The sequence below is a fragment of the Columba livia genome, chromosome Z, assembly GCF_036013475.1.
Source record: "Columba livia isolate bColLiv1 breed racing homer chromosome Z, bColLiv1.pat.W.v2, whole genome shotgun sequence".
Classification (NCBI taxonomy): Eukaryota; Metazoa; Chordata; class Aves; order Columbiformes; family Columbidae; genus Columba; species Columba livia.
The window spans coordinates 42,368,979-42,384,555 of NC_088642.1; the positions used below are offsets into that span (position 1 = coordinate 42,368,979).

General features: G+C 41.8%; 1 protein-coding gene across 3 annotated transcripts in view; it reads right to left on the reverse strand.

Moving 5' to 3' along the window:
* CPLX1 (complexin 1) overlaps window positions 1–15,577 on the reverse strand; it is an 88,629-nt gene that overhangs the window by 32,291 nt on the left and 40,761 nt on the right. The window contains exon 1 of one of the 3 annotated variants that reach the window (XM_065045555.1): window positions 2,828–2,930. The exons of the other annotated variants lie outside the window; for them this stretch is intronic. The gene's annotated coding sequence lies outside the window, so the exon portion shown is untranslated. Of the gene's footprint in view, window positions 1–2,827; window positions 2,931–15,577 lie in introns of those variants that run through there. 3 annotated transcript variants of the gene reach the window in all.

Sequence of the window (15,577 nt, forward strand, 5' to 3'; positions counted from 1 at the left end):
CTGCCATCCACACAATGTTTTCACTCCATCAGCTCAGTCAAGTGACTGAAGATTGATTTTGGAGTGTTTTGCATTAGCAAACATTTGGAGTTTTTGATTTCTAGGCTACTACCACAGATCAGAAAGAAGCAGTACCTCTGTAGGTCTCTTATCTGCCCTTGGACACCACGACCTCTAATGCTTATTATGTAGGTGGCATCATACCTCTGTGTGGTCCTCCTTCTACACCTACATGCACACCAGATCCAAGTTTTCAGCCCCTGTGTGCTCCTGAGCCAGCTCTTCGTTATTGTGCAAAGCCCTTGCGCAACCATACAAATGGGGAGGCTTCTTGCATGCCCCTCTGTTTATCTCTGATAAAACTGATTTGAGTTCAATAATTTCTTGAGTTTATCTCTTTTTAGCTTCTCTTCACTTAGAGCTACCCAGACAGTGTAACACTTAGTTACTTGTGAAGCAGAATTTAGCAACAGAAATATTTTTTCCCTCTAAGTACTGTAGTGAACTTAATTTGAAACCATAACACAAGGCATTTTGGGTCCATCTTTCTGAAAAGCCCTGTACTTCTAGGCTATCATTAAGTTATAATATCAAGGCAGCTCATCATGTAAGGCATGAAATTGGATAGAGTTTCTTTAATCTTAGACAAGACAAAGATTTTGAATACTTTAGGCATTTGGTTTTGCAGCTATTCAGCAAACAGGACACCTACAAGAACAAGAATGTAGTTTCAGGATCCTCAAGGGTTCTCTTAATTCACCCCTGATTTCAAAGTCACCTTCTAGATGTGCAGAATGCTGCACAGTGGTATCACTGTTAACTAATTGGAAGGAAATGTATTATGAGAAGCAACATTTCACACTACATTTTCATTCTGATCTTTTGTGTTACTTGTGGTATAGAAAAGCTACTTTTCTGTCTCATTTGTTCTTCATTCTAAACTTTAGACTTTGTTGTTAACATTCCCTGGATTCCTTGGATTCACTGCTTCTGGTTTTAGCAGTTCATCAGTGAAGGCTCCAGAGCACTAATTTACATGCAACTGAGATGCTGCAATTAAAGGCACAACTGGAAGAAAAAACAGTAGTTCTGTTCTCAAGTCTACTTTTTAGCTTCTAAGGAATCAGAGGGGAAGAACACATTTACTGAATCTGTTCATTGATGAGCTTGGGTCTTTTTGTCTGCTTTCACAGCCCAACCATAACATCTACCTTGACACAAAGAGAAGACGGGCAATGCCAAAATAATCACTAATCAGTTTGGAGTTTCAATCAACATTATTTCCAACATCTCTAGACAAGGTCACAGGAAGAACAAATAAATGGCTAAAGCTCCAGGACAACATGTGCAAACTGTCACCTTTCCGGCTATAATAAACAATCCTGCCTCCAATGGACAAAAAATTCCATGAGGGAAAGCATCTCAGATGTGGTTTGTTTAGAAGACAAGCAGCACAGCATGGCAGGCATTTCAAACTAATAGTTTTCCTTTGATCCATATATGCTGAAGAACTAGGCAATCAGGTGTTAAGTCAAATAATACAAGCACATTCAGATCTACTTTCATGTGAGATCTGTTGGTTTAAATTGTCATCAGGTATCTGAAAAGCAGTAATTCAGTTGTTCAGGAACACATGGGAGACATTCCCCAGCAAAACAGCTGGAAAGCAGGTCAGCTGTCTGGAAAGTAGTTTTGCAGTAAAGGTCTTAGGGTCCTAGTAGACAAGTTGACCATGAGCCAGGAATGTGTCCTTGCAACAAAGAAGGTCAACAGCCTGGGTTCCATTAGGACTGTGGCCAGCAGACTGGGGGATCCTTTCCTTCTACTCAGACCACATTTGGAGTTATGTACCCAGTTCTGGGCTCTCAGGTACAAGAGAGTTATGGAGCTACTGGAGTGAGCCAGCAAAGGGCCATGAAAACTCTCTATACAAGAAGACTCTCTATACAAGGAGAGACTGAGAGAGCTGGAACTGTGTATCCCGAAGAAGACAAGGAAGGTACAGGGAGGTCTCAGCAGTGTGCATAAATACCTGATGAAAGGGCAAGAATATGAAGGAGACACATTCTTCTCACTGATGCCCAGTGACAGGAGACATGATAATGTAAATAAACTGAAATATAGGGAATCCCATTTAAACATAAGAAAAGAAAATTGGGGGTTGCAGAAAGAGGCTGTGGAGTCTCCATCTGTGGAGATATTCAAAACTTCATAGGCCACAGGTCTGAGCAGCCTTCTGCAGGTCAACTTGTTCAAGAATGGGGCTGGACTAGACAACCGCTGTGGATCCCTACCAAGCTCAAACACTCTGCGACTCTGTGAGATCTCATAAGTGGTTTAAATGGCAACTGAAAGTGACTGAAGTGAATTTTTCAAGGAAAAGGAGAAGCGTACATACCCAAAGAGATCCTGCATCTGAACTGAAGGAACCTCTGTCACAGGAGCACCACCTCCTATGACCTAACCCTTCAATATCTGACTGACATCAATCCAGCTTTCACACAGAAAACAAACTCACAGAATCAACTTGCAGGAGCAGTGCTCAATTTGTTACTGGTTTGAAAAAAAAAAAAGGAAAATAAAAAAATTCTCCTAAATATTGACATGCAAAGCTATTTGGCACAAAAGCTATATGGAACAGGATTAGGATTTTTAAGGATGACTTACAAAGGAAGAGATTAATAGGAACATCTTGGCCATTCTTAATTAAGGAAAGGATGATGGAAATTTGCACATACCATTGCTTTAGGTAAGGTAATTAAGTGAAATCAAAAGATTTTTTTTGCACAAATCCGATTTCATATTGCAGACAAATAGCACCCCATACCTGTTTTTCAAGAGGGCTGCATATGTGTGGGTTTAGATCTCAGAGGATGTTGCAGACGTTCCCCCTCTCAATCACAGGTGTCACAGGAAGCAGTGAGAGGTTTACCTGAAACAGGCATGCCCTGATGAAATTTTTTAGGTGGTTTTATGGAAGTACTGTTTGTGGTTGAGACATATTTAGATCAAATAGACAGGACAACTGACGTCTCAGAGTTTCTAAATCACAGCATTATTTTTATTACATCATCCAAACACCTGGAGCTAATCACAAAGTACTGTCCCAGCGCAGGAATAGGTCATTCATTTTTGCCACAGCATTTCAGAACCAGAACTAAGAATATTTTATTGATTTCACTGGAGAGAGACCTTTTTCATCAAGGTCATAATGCAAAGCCTATTTCTGGTATATAAGTAGTCCTTTCCGCATCTTAAGGTTCATGAAAATGGTGTACTTGCCATCAAGAAAACAGCCTTATTACAGGGCTCCTTACTCTCTCCGTAAGTCAAGATATCTAATAACTAATTTGTTAGGAAAGTCTAGGCTGGCATTTATATAAAGACTTCATTAAATAAAAGGTATTTCATATGCAAATTTTTCCCAGCTACGAATTGTATCTAAGGGAATCAGATCATGTTCAAGCGTTTTTTGTCCAAATCCCCTAGGTGCTACAGCGAGGCTTTCAAATTGTTCCTCGTGGCTGCTGTGGCATTAACTTTGTCATCTGGTGCAGCCAAAATACACACCAGAAGGTGAGTTTCTTTTAGACAAAATACAAACCGAAACCCTGTTCCACCTGCCCTCAAAATATGGTGCTGTATTTCTAACTCATTTACTTTTCTCCATCAAAGTTGTTACGTCTGCTGTTCACACCTGAATGAACTAGACTGGCTGAGAGAGTGGTTCACAGATCACACAGATCACAGAATGTTAGGAATTGGAAGGGACCTCGAAAGATCATCTAGTCCAATCCCCCTGCCAGAGCAGGAACACCTAGATGAGGTTACACAGAAGGCATCCAGGCAGGTCTCACTACCAGGCTGAAATCCAATTCCCAACATGGATGGCTAGATTCAAGTTTCTGCTCAGAGATGAATCCATGTGCACTGGGTATGTGGCCTCCTGTTACAGTAGGTGGAAGCCCATTGTGACCTTCAGTTGCCTCTGTCTGCCCCTTGAGTGAGATTTCCTACAGAATTACAACCCAGCAAATGAAGTCCAAAGCTGCATCAAGCTTCAGGCAAAGCACACTCCTACCTTTTGTGAGTTTGGATACGTATTTGCCATGTCAATACCTCATGTAGACACCTTGGCCTATTTTTACACAGTGGGATGTATCTCCGCCTACTGTGATCTAGTAAACAGTCAGATAAGCATCATGGTGAGATACAGATTTATATATACATCTTAGTTGTAGACAGAGTAAAAGCTCAAAACTACAATCTACAGGAGCAGAATGGTGGGGAGACTTGAATGTAACTTCTCCCTAGCACAAAATACAGACAAGAAACAGCAAGGCTCCTAAACATGTTATGTTTGTACAGCAATGTACTTCCTTTCACACAAAGTAAAAGCTGTTTCTAGTATATCACCAACCTCCCCTGCAGCTAAGACGGTGATAGATGAATGATCACTAAACAGCATTTTAGCGAAGAAGCCAGTTCATTCTCAAATTAAAAGGAAAGTAAGGAGTATGTATTCTACAGCCAGACCTAACCCACTGATCTCTAGAAGTTGTTTGGATTTCATCCGTGTTACTGCAACACACTTCCACAATGCCTTGAAAAATCAACTGAATCATCCGTGAGTTTCTCTGTCTCCCAAAAACTTACTACTCATAGGTCTTTACCTTGTACACAAATAACTCCTGTGACTTGGTTTAAAACCGGCAGGAATGTAAACTTTCCCTCTTAGGACTGGGTGAAAACAAAGTAGCGGCCTTCAGATTTTTAGCAACCAGATGGGCCAAACAGAAAGGAATAAAAAGCAGTTGATGATGGATATGCTGCACAACTTCATTTTGTCTTTCATTCTGAGAGTTCTCGACATTACAAAGTAGTTTTGATGACTTGAGCTTTCCCATAGTTTTTTGTCTCACTCTTCTTTGAAAATGAGACTGGAAAAGAATGAGTGAACTGAGCTCTTCAGGGTCTCTGTCTAGTAAGATTTTCTGTGCTCCCTTCTCTTCTGAGATGTACAGCCTGTACATTGTGAGCTTTTCAGACATGCCCTGCTTCATCTCCTTTCTTCAGTCTCCCTGTCTGTAAAGTAGCAGAATCTAGATGCCAATCTCACTCCAAGACTTTGTGTTCTGCAGAGGCGCACAATGTAAGACAGCTTCTGATTTCTTACTATTCTTGATTCAGCTTCCACCAGGTGACATCCATTTCAACGCAGAGTTTGGCACAACCTAATGGAAAGCTGACACGAGCAAAAGAGGTTGCAAATTACATAATACAGGATCACTGTATTCAGACTAGAGCCAGTTCAAGAACCCTTAATTGCATAGATAAATTCTTTCTTGTCAAGGATGAGATCAAAATAATTCATCTACAAAGAACCAGTACATACTATCAGCTGATCAGAATATATCCTTTGATTTTTCCACACCACTGGGGCAGTCTAGTTGTTTGCCTGGTCTTTCTGTCCCATTGACAAAGAGGGGAAGGGCAAGGAGGGGCCTGACACATAGGGATCAAGGCCAGCATAACTGTTTTGGAAGCAAAAATCTTCCTCATATCAGTACAATAAGACAATAGTCAGGAAGGATTTTCTTTCTCATGTCTGCATTAAACTGCTGCTCTTTACAAGTATAAGAAGTAGTTCTGCCTCTGTTCTTCAGCCATTTAGGAGAAGAATGAGACAATGTTTTTAGGAATGTTTTGGAAACAGAGGAGCATAGCTTCATGCTTGCTGTAAAAAGTTGCTTTCCTGCAAATGTTTGCACATTTCTTCAGTGATAAGAACAAAGATGCCTCTATTATTTGCCTCCTGCTTCTTCAACTGTGATATAAAGGTGCAGATTCTTTTCCTTCTGCAGTTTTATTAGCCACCAAATTACTATTTTCCATCAAAAAAGTAAATGTCATGCCAATCTTTTCAGCTGAAAAATATAACGGCCCTTCAAGAATGTATCATGTGATATTGCAAAGTGGTGCTTGCACGAACGAAATACTCTGTTGACACATTAATACTGAATAGCCCCAAAGGAACTATCACAATTTATTAACTAACTATAACTAATACACCTACTAAAATGCATTAGTAATTCCTCTCTCATACACAAAGAACTGATGCCAAGTTCACTTAAGGAGCCCCACTGAGAAATCATATGATCTCTGAAAATGACATTTTCTGTTCTTTTTAATACAGTGGGGATTGCTAATAAGGACCATTACCATTGTAATAAATGAAGAATTCATTCAAGTTCAAATTCATTCAAATTCTTAATGAAATTAAAAGCTCAAAGCAGACATAGAACTATTTGTTTACTTTTTCAGATTCTTTCAGCATAGATGTCTTACACAGCCAAGAACAGGCACGCTTATATGCATTTCTGCTCCCTGGGTCGACCTGTGGTTTCAGGCTTATTTCCAGGTCAGTAAGACACCTATTCATTTCAGCATTAAGTTTTCTGAGACGTCAGAAAAATAATATTTTTCCCTCAGTGAGGTCTATCTGAACATATCAAGTGGCAAGCCATCGATCATGGCTACTGTACAAGTTATGAAGTTGCAAAACACAATTGGGCACGAGGAAGGAGTAGAAAAGGAGCACCCAAAGCTTCATCTTACTTTGTTTTCAGCTAACCAGGAAAGATATGGGCCTGAGGATATCCAGCACCTAGAACGAAGGCTTCGCTGAGACCTGTTTCACAAGACAGATAGATGTAATAGTGAGAAGCTAATCCCAGAACAAGCACTGTGACAAGACACATTTGGGTGATCAAGACACTAGGGTGATCATCAGCAAAATATCTATTGTTCAACTTTTCTCCTTTCAGATCCTGGGATTTTTTTACCACCTTGGTCAGTTTCATGGTGTAGCACCAAAAAAAATCTCAAGCCTTGCCATTTCCTGCACCTTCTTCAGAAAAGGGTCCTGAGCAAGCAGGCATTTGCTCTGACTGTCCATGTTTAGACCGAGAATCCTTTATTTTACTGTCCCTTGGAACCTTTGGTTCAGCCATTCTGCCCCCTCAGACTCAGCTTTCTTTGTCTCCAGTATTTTACTTTACTCTTTCTCCCTCTGTATCCAGCCAGACATACCACACTGCTCAGAGTTGCTCCTGCTGGGAAAAAAATACTGATAATTTGAGAAAACTTTGTGTACAGGTAACTGAAATATTTAAGGATATTTGGAGTAATTTAGAACTCTAGCTATTTGGAGACAAATGCCTCTTCTCACTACCATGGTAATATTTCATTTTCCTTACACAACCCAAGACAGACTTTAAAGGCTGATGTTGAAAGGCATTTTTCAAACTTGGTACAAATCCATGTGAAGGCACATAGAGCTTTCTAGGAATGTTTTTTTCCTGCATTTTTCTGAGACACTGGTAGGTTCTAACATGTGCAAGAGCAATGTTACACTCTGCAGGTGGGTATCGAAGCCCAAAACTGAATGAGGTAGATAGCCATGTTAACAAAACATAATGATTTTCCTACTTTACCAGATGCTGGAGAGTGTCTTTTGATAGACAAAAGAAAGTATTTTTAAAGAGTAAGACCCTGCCAGCCACACAAGGATAATTTCTAATTTTAAACTTAGAATCTGTTTGTCCTCTGAAAAGTCTCCATATCTGCACAGTGACAGTTTCTCTCTAGCTATGTACAGCAGCACAGCGCTTGCACACAAACCAACATCTAACTTCAATATTCCTTGAGCCTTTGTGCAACAAATGTGTGTTATATGCCCTCTTCTATTTTCTCTTTCTGGCTTACAACAATCAAATAATGTATTTAAGTGAATTCTTCACTTGGTGTATGATTTATTCCTTTGTACTGGTGCACATATGTGGAGAAATAATTTTCAGGTGACATTCATCTGACCCACAAACTCAGATCCACAGTGATATTATCCTGGAAATACGGGGCTCTACCTTCTTCCTTTTCATAGAACCGTGGAATTGTTTTTTGTTGGAAAAGACATTAAAGGTCATAGTATCCGACCATTAACCCCCCACTGCAAAGACCACCTCTAAACCATGTGCCTAAGAAGTTCATCTACAAGTCTTTGAAAAACCTCCAGAGATGGCGGATCAGCCACTTCCCTGGGTAGCCTGTTCCAACGCCTGAGTACCCTTTCCATGAAGAAATTTTTCTGAACACCCAGTCTAAACCTCCACTGGTGCAACTTGAGGCCACCTCCTCTCAACCTATCACTTGCTACTTGGGAAAAGAGACCAAAGCCCACCTTGCTACAGTCTGCTTTCAGGTAGCTGCAGAGAGCAATAAGGTCTCCCCTCAGTCTCTTTTTCTCCAGGCTAAACAGCCCCAGTTCCCTCAGCTGATCCTCATAAGACTTGCCCTCCAAGCCCTTCACTACCTTTGTTGTCCTTCTCTGAACTCCCTCCATCATCGTAAAGTCTTTCTCGTAGTGAGGGCCCCAAAACTGAACACATGATTCAAGGTGGGGCCTCACCAGTGCTGAATACAGGGGGATGATCACTTTCCCCATCCTGGTGGCCACACTATTTCTGATACAAGACAGGATGCTGCTGGGCTTCTTCGCTACCTGAGCACACTGCTGGCTCATACTCAGACAGCTGTTGACCAGCATCCCCAGGTCCTTTTCCGCCAAGCAGCTTTCCAGCCACCCTTCTCCAAGCCTATAATGTTACATGGGGCTGTTGTGACCCAAGTGCAGGATGCAGCACTTAGCCTTTTTGTTTCATATTGACTTTGATTGTTTTTTTAATTGCCAATCACAAATTCCATTTAATGACAAACTAGAAAGACTGTCGATGTCCTGTCAATGATACTTCATTTGTATGCATCAGAGTCAGTGTTCTTCTTGTCTCTTATTGCACCTTGCACATTCAATTTAGTATACTTAATATGCTAATTTAGTATACTTAATATGCTAAATATATTAAGTATAGTTAATATACTTAATATACTCTGAACAGTGAAATGTTCACTTCTGCTGATTCATTAGTTTGCAAATCTCCTCTGCTGTAAAAAATAAGTGCACTTTCTAGTTGAAATAATTCTATTCCCTGATGGACTTTCATTCATCCTCTTTCAGCTCTGTGACATCTCATGAAGCCTACAAGGCAGAATAAACAATTACTTTCTGATATCTTAAGTGTACTATATGCCAAACAGCTATTAATATTAATAAGATGATTCTATTTCATGTCTGGAACTACAAGACGGTGATATATGATGAGATGACTGAGACAAACATATAATGCAAATGTGGGAAGACAGAAGCTGTGAGAAAATTATCTACATCTGACCTGGTGGTAAGATTTTGCAGCAGAAAGAAACCTAAGGCTAGTAGAGCTCTCTTGATACAGTATGCTGTTTCTTGGCTTTGAAAGGTTAAAGAAGTCTCAGTTCCACACATGCATACATCTGACATTCTATAGGAGATCAGTTTCCTTCTCATCTGAGTGGATCATTCTGCAACACTCAAAACACAATGAAGCACTTCTACCATTGTCTCTGTGGACACACAGGCCCTTAGGAAATGATGACTTCAGTCACTGGTAAAAGTAATACTCCTGTTGATTGCAAATAGACTGCCTGAAAAAGTGGTAAGCTCAGCTAAGCAGGTCCCATTGAAGATGAGACCACAAAACTGGCTCAAACAACAGAGTTTTTCTGCAATATTTCAAACATAATTTCTATTCCAGTATTGTTGCAAAAGGCTTTACTGTAGTGTGCACGTGTGTTTAAGTAGCAAACCTGTAAATCAAAACTTGTCATACAAGGGAACATCTGATGATGCACATGCAAAGCTCAATATGAGCACAGACAATGTGTCCAGGTCAGCCTGCCCCAAAAAAGATGTCTTGGGTTGGGGACACACCATCAGACTGGCCCAGCTCACACCCTTACTGGCCCAGATCCCTCCAAAAGTAAAAGATAGGCTTTTACTCCCGCATGCTTTACACAGACATTTTCACAAACAGATATCTTGAAGGAATGTTCTCCCTTCCTCATCTCACACTGAGACCTGTGTCCACTGCTGAAGAGCACCAGGTCATGAGCTTTCAAGGTCCTGCATCTGTGCAAGGAGAGGCCAGGAGGAGACATGTTTGTTCCTGAGACCAACAAACACAGCAGACAGGTTCCTGAGACTCCTTTTAGCTAACTACTGCCAGTTAAATCCTGCTACAAGGGCACAGGAGGAAAAAAAAAACAGAAACTAAAAACAAAAACAATCATCAGCCGTCAGCACCCAGTACTAAGAAGATATTCAACCACTGTGCTGCTGCTGGGTATGGGCAGCTTGCACAGGAACAGAAATGAGAATGATGCAGATACAACAGAGTGATCCCGGCATACCTGACAGGTCTTTTGGAGGGACATTACTCCATGATATCTGAAAGGCCACAGACTTTAACTTATGCAATCGTAGCTAAAAAACATTCTGTGTTGCCTTCGGACACATTGAATTACGTGTTTTCAGCTGCCTTACACCAAAATAACAAGCCATTCACCATGTGAACTGTTCTTTTAAACTATAATATCATATAACATTTTTACTTAAAAGAAAAAATGGTGCCTTTTATGACTGGACAAGGCATTAAGAGACACTTTAACAGAATTAACAGGTAAAAGGAGTTTCTGTTGCCACCACTGTTCCAGAGCTGCTGTATATACTTTTGGGAGGCACTTCCATTTCACCTTCTCAGGAATTCTTTTCATCTTTACCATCTGCACTGTAAACCCTCTGGAGGCAGGTATTTTTGAGACAGATCTCTGTAACTACACCTGGAAGGGTGCAGTCCCATTCTCAGGTGTACACTCCATGCGACACCACAATAAAAAAGCAGCAACAACTTCCTGCATACCACAAATGCAGTGGCTTCTGTTCCTGTTCTGATCAATAATTCCTGTCAAATGCTTGTCTTGTCATCCTGACCCCTATGACCCAGCTATGGTGTAGCTATAAATAATTTATGCTAGCCAGATGTCACAAGCCAGCTGCCTATGTTCCCTTCCTAGTCCATGGAGATCTATTCCAAAGAGTTGCAGAGTTTGGGATGAGATCCTTCTGGACAAGTGGAAGCACCTACTTTAGCAGTGGAGTTCTCCTCTGGATTTGCTGGCTGGAAATCTACTGATGGAAAAGACCACCTAGGCACTTCATTCATATGAGCCCATGGGCACTGCAGCATCCTGGTATTAGTCATATGCAGCTTGTAGTTCCAACAGGAAAAAGAACTTGAGAACAGGTCTACTTGACACAATGTTTATTTGCTTCGGACTTATGCAAAGTAATTGTCACTGTTCCACATGACATCCTTGTCTCTAAATTAGACAGACAGGCATTTGATGGATGAACCACTTGATGGTTAAGAAATTGGCTGGATGGTCACACTGAAAGAGTTGCAGTCAACAGTTCGGTGTTCAAGTGGAGAACAAAGACTGGTGATACTCGGTATTGGGACTGGCTCTATTTAACATGTTTGTCGGCAACATAACAGTGGGATTGAGTGCACCCTCAGTAAATTTGCCGACGACACCAAGCTGTGAGGTGCAGTCAACATGCTGGAGGGATATCATCCAGACGGACCTTGACAGGCTCGAGATGCAGGCCTGTGTGAACCTCATGAAGTTCAACAAGTCCAAGTGCAAGGTCCTGCACATGGGTCAGAGCAAACCCAAGAACAAATACAGGCTGAGCGGAGAATGGAATGAGAGCAGCCCCGAGGGGAAGGACTTGGCAGTGTTCATTGATGAGAAGTTCAACGTGATCCTGCAATGTGTGCTTGCAGCCCAGAAAGGCAACCGTATCCTGGGCTACATCAAAATAAGTGTGACCAGTAAGTTGAGGGAGATGACTCTCCTCCTCTACTCTGCTCTCATGAGACTGAACCTGGAGTACTGTGTTCAGGTCTGGGACCCCAACATAAGAGATGCATAGACCTGTTGGGGCAAGTCCAGAGGAGGACAAAAAAGACAATCACAGCGCTGGAGCACCTCTTCTATGAAGAAAGGCTGAGAGACTTGGGGTTGTTCAGTCTGGAGAAGGCTTCAATGAGACCTTACAGCAGCATTCCAGTACCTAAAGGGGACCTACAAGAAAGCTGGAAAGGGTCATTGTACAAGGGTCATAGGACAAGGAATAATGGCTTTAAACTGAAAGATATTTATATTACATTAGAAATTGATATTATATTCGAGATTTATATTAGATATAAGGAAGAAATTCTTCACTATGAGGGCACTGAGGCACAGGAACAGGTTGTTCAGAGTAGCTGTGGATGCATCATCCCTGGAAGTGTCTAAGGTCAAGTCAGATGGGGCTTTGAGCAACTTGGTCTAGTGAAAGGTGTCCCTGCACACAGCATGGGGCTTGGAACTAGGTCACTTCCAACCTAAACCTTTCTATAATTCTATGATTTACAATTGTTCCAGTCCCACTTCCCTCCTTTAAGTAAATTACTCACTTTGGCACAGAAAGAACAGCTGAATAAAAAAAAACCCACATAGCTAAGTGTGCAAATTTCTGCTGCTCTAATAGTTTTCCTAAATCCATGCTGGTCACAGATTCCAGACCTTTTCTGTTGCCTTGAAAAATGACAGTTGTCCCCATGGTTACTGACAAATGAGGATGATGAGTCTATCCAAGAAGCCCAGAAAACCTTAGCCTGGCAGGCAGTCTTGCTGACTGGATTCTCCCTGCTGTTTTAAAGAAAAGCTAACAGAGACTGAAACAACACCGTACAACAACAGCTTTCATGACATGTTTAATACATATATGCACAGTTTCACAATTGGCAGCAGGCTCAAACCCATCTAAAGAGAGCAGAGAAATTAAAGCAGTCAGAACAACATGATTTCTCCTTCTGGTGGGAGGCAAGTCTTACCTATCAGAAAAGGCAGGAAAATCTTACAAATAAATAAATTATGCACTTTTCTTAATACTCTTGAAGAAATGTGGATGCTTGGTAACACACTGGTGCTGTGATGCTTCCCAGCAGCTACAGTGACATCAGTGGGGTGGTACTATACCACATGGAGGAAAATGTTCTTTGGAACGGGCTGTTACTCAAATTAAGTGCTTGTAAACCTCAGCTTATCGTATACAATCAGCTTCTGCTTGAAGAAATGTTAACATAGTCTCAGTCAGTGATTTTTCATGTTTTCTCAAGCCTGAGGGTCTGTAGGTAGTTTTTGAGTACAGGAGACAAAGTTGTCATAAGAAGCTGTCTATAGTCAGGAAATAACAGTGCTTTCAGACACACAAAACCCAGAAAGAAACTCTTTAAATTTGGTCTGCTCTCAGCAGTTTCTTCATACACCAACAGCCAGAAACATAATATATACACTCACATACATACCAACTAGCCAAACTAGCTCTCTGTCACGGAGGCACCCTGAGGTTAGTTTAAGGGACAACAGGGTCCAAAACAACTTTTATTAAACCGGTGAGAAACAGTGTTTTAGCACTCCAAAAGTGACTTAAATATGGGTTCAGATATCAGTTGAGGAAAATTATTAAGGGGCAGCAACTAATACAACAGGAGGTCCACAGTGTCCATACACATGGCTTTACCTAAAACAATGCCAGAGCCTCCCCTGAGTCCAGGAAGAGTACACACTTGCCTGAACATGGTATGGGATTATTTTAAGGGGATACACATACTCGTATTGAGTACAAGAAGTGCACACTCGCAATTCTGCGAGGGTACATTTATAATACACTCACAATCCTGCAAGGGTAAATTTATAATGCACTCGCAGTCCTGTGAGGAGAAATACAAGTGCAAATGTGCAGGAAATATTACATGTGCTTATGTGGAAGCACAGGAGGAAAATAAACTCACGATTCTGCAAGGATTAATTTATACACGTGCTTGTTTTGAGCATGGAAAGTATGTGTTTAAATGTGCACAGAAAGTATAAATACACATGCAAAAGTGCATGGAAAGTAGATACAGTTGCAACCCTGCAAGGGTTAATTTTACTTACACACGTGGTGGCAAGGCAAGTGGAGTCTCTGTCCGGGGACGGGAAGGGGCGCACCATGGTTCCTGGTGACAGTGGCTAAACTTGTAACCTCAAAAGATCATGCGCAAGGCCGCATGTGTTGACAAGAGTCCTGTGTTTTTATAGCCTGATCAGATCTGACTGTAGGCATTCCAGAAGCTTCTCTGCACCCCCACCCTGGCTGTGGAGTGCCCCTGAAGCCTCCAAACATACCCCACACTGGCCGCAGGCGCCCAGCGGCTCCCTGGCACCTTGGCACTCCCTTCTCCTAACGGCACTGGCCAGGGTGCTCTGGAGCCAAACAAAATAAGCTGCTAGCCTCAAACAGCAGAGAGAGAGGGAGATGTGTCTACTCCTTCCATATGGAAGGAGGGAGGGGGAGAGAGGGGAGTTTGCATTCTGCCACACTCTTCCTTCTGCCGTTTGGCCTATTTCAGTTTGCATAGGATGCAGCACTGATCAAAAAATAAATAAAACCCCAAACAGACAAATTTGGAAGGAAAAATTCAGACAGAAAAAGTGTGTCTCCAGCCATTACCTTCCCTAAATTTATTTTAAAAAAAAAAAAAAGGTTACTGCAGAGACTTGACTTCTAATATCATCCATGTCATAACCCCAACAGACTTATTAACAGATTTGACGTAATTTGAAGTGACAGGATTCTTTGTCAGTGCCTGAAGTTTTCTTGACAAAGCGAGTTGTGTGGCAACTTTCTCATCCCTATCCTTGCAGAGCACCGCCAAAGCTGGCCCAGAATTAGCAAAGGGGCATAGACACATATCCAGGCAGAACAAGAACATTGTCTTTTGCATAGAAGTGCAGATGTGGAGTCCAGGCTGCAAGGGGTTTCTTGGTGTAATAGAGGCAGAGGAGCGTGTTTTCAGCTTCACATCAGAGGTGCTTCAAAGCCCTGAACCTGCACTGAGTGAGTTCTCACCCAGGAGTCTCTGTGTCACCTGCTGCAGAGCCTTAGGCCATTCCCTTCTCTGGGGTCACTTCATGAGGAAGTCCTGCCTCCATCCCTCCAGCAGCCACGCCCAATCTGACCTTTCACTGCCACTGATCCCTAGGCTTGCCCATCACTGTGGCTTGAGGGAGTTATCTCCATACTACCACTGCTGTCCTGGTCAAGAAGCCCTGCAGATGCTCCCAGCCTGTTTTCACCTCATGCTTCCCACTGTCTTTGATTCACACAAAAGTTACACAGCATGAGCAGTCTCCTTTCTCCTCACACATACACACACACACCCCTTGTAGACTTCCCAATGGGGCAACAGTGAAACTTTAGGACATGGATTTCCTGAAATTAGTTGACAATGTCCTGCTGCCTGCAGGCAAGATTAGAATGAAGCACTGAGTATCTCAATTTGGTGAAACAGACATGTAATAGATAAATTTGTTTTCTTGGCCACCTATCTCCATAATTTAGTGCTATTAGCAACTGTAGACAGAATCACTTCATTAAAGAACTTCACACACGTTATGCCCAGTGTATTCTAAACACTCTTGCCTGTCCAATGGGCTTGGCCGTGGCTGCTGCTATGGAACTTAGCAGAATTCCATGCAGGTCACTAAATGGACT